This window comes from Miscanthus floridulus, chromosome 17, assembly GCF_019320115.1.
Source record: "Miscanthus floridulus cultivar M001 chromosome 17, ASM1932011v1, whole genome shotgun sequence".
Lineage (NCBI taxonomy): Eukaryota > Viridiplantae > Streptophyta > Magnoliopsida > Poales > Poaceae > Miscanthus > Miscanthus floridulus.
Window position 1 is genome coordinate 43,460,901 of NC_089596.1, and position 2,237 is coordinate 43,463,137.

Below are 2,237 nucleotides of genomic sequence, written 5' to 3' on the forward strand. Positions count from 1 at the left end.
ACCACAAGTGTACGGTTGTCAATGTAGCCTTCATCGGGAGTATTCTAGGTATCGTATTTCCACGGGGAACGTGAAGTGAACTAACTAAGATCAAAAACGTCCTATGATGATGCAAAAGAGTCTATGGTATTTAGGTAGAGAGGATCTGTATAACAATGATATCTTAGAAGGTATGGTAGATATAATGGCACAACCCTTGCTCATGGAGGCAGTAGGTGAGACAATAGGAGACAAAACCCCTATCCGAAGCAGCTACTCTTTTACTGGAGCCTTGCCAATTTAAAAGCTTGCCTATAAACACGTGGTGGAATACAAAGACTAGACAGGGCTATCACCACCTGCTAGCTACCACAAACAATCCATGCGACAAGTGGCATACACTAGGTAAGATATAGTCTAGACACCATGTCTACACTACACTTACTACTCTAACCCTTTGCAAGAGATTAGAGCACTCTACTAAAGTAAAGCGGGTACCAATGAGAATCAAGTATATATCTACTATACCAGACTTAGAGTATTAAATGCTATAAAAGACCTCAGATGTGTCACTTACAAGAAGATTGCATCCACCGAGGTATAGCCTGGAGAAGACACCAGACAGGCCCAACTCTTCTCCACACTCCACTCACTCTCTCCCTAATCTCATAGCACTACTACTACTAGAGCATGGCTTTGCCTAACTAAAGAGAGAGTAGTTTCCTCCTTGTAGTCATGAGGTGAGAGTGAGGGTCTAGGGGGGTATTTAGAGGTGGAGGTGGAGTAGGGGCTACTATGGCGCCATGTCAGCGATCCGCGTGACATCCCTTCTCTATCCTTGGATCAAACCTGACTTGACTTGGACGATGATGATCAAGGCCCTTGCATGGAGGCATGCATAGAGGCAGTGGAAGAAAACTGAGCTTGGATAGCCACCATAGGGAGGTTGGCCGACCTCCCTATGATAGGTGGGTCCATCCATCCTCCTTCGAGAAGGAGTTCTACATGTCATGGAGTGACTAGGAGCTAGGTAGTGGTAATATATAGGTCGGCCGACCTATATATGACCGCTAGGCCATGTCACCATCTTCTACAAGGTGTCCCCATGTGTCATAGTGAAGGTTGGATACTTTGGTCACGTTGGATGCTTCAGTTGTGGGCCCATGAATCCTGTGTGCTCTCCCTTTTGGCCAATAACGGAAGAGAACCTCAAGATCCAAGGGTGGAGATTGACTCTAGAAGTATTAGGAGGATCATGGGAGGCTTGAGAAGGGGCTAGTGGGCCCATGGTGAGGTTGTCTGACCTCATGATGGAGCCTCCGGCCACCCAATTCTCAAGTATTGTGTACCTACTAGCAAATAATGACATGTACATGTGGAACCAAGTTATTTGTACCTAAGTCACTATATTCTTGCTTGTTAGCTCCCAAAAAGTGTTTTGTTGATGGTTTTGGTGGTATGAAAACATGGTGAAATTACCATCAATGGCAGCCACCAGTGATGATTCTGTCCCCCACTAATCCAGACAGTCCAGGTTAGTCATTTTCCTTCTTAATCAGATCGCTCTCCACCTTATCCTGTGGGCTTGAACTTGACTTCATTGTGTAGAGAGACAGAATGTCGCTGCATGCCATTGTCGATCCCATCTGACCCTAGAGAGTCTTCTAGTGATGCATCGTCAAACGACGAAGAATACTTTAAGTTAAAGGAGTCTTACCTCAAGGCCACAAAATTGTACTTAGGGGCCAGTCTAGACACCGACAAGTTGTATGATGAGCTTAAGGCCACACGCGTTGCACTAGTCATCGCCCAACAAGAACCACCTAGGTGCAAGGTGAGAAGGCAGCCACTGAGGTGGAGGTCCAGAACCTGCTTGTCGACGCTACTGACAGCCTGTGACTGCCACCTTCCCCGTGTAGGCTGTGGACAATCTGATCGCTATAGAGGAGTGCCTCCAAGCCCTACTGGACCACCCTCGAGCTGTGGTGTCCAAACTCGTTCGTCAAGGGGCTACCACAGCGTTGGTCGCTACCGAGCTTTAGTTTGGCACAGAGGTGAAAGTCCTGGTGGTGCACTAGGCTTTTTCCGCCGATACCGGATGATCAAGATTTTATGGATGATCTGTTCACGAGCGTCGAGTGGGCTGCCAATGTGTCTTAGCGAAGGTGAACATGGATAGGATCCTGCATGCCCACCTCGACCCTTGATCTATGGGATGTATTAGTAGTACAAGTCATGACTAAGTTTGGTCCGTAGGA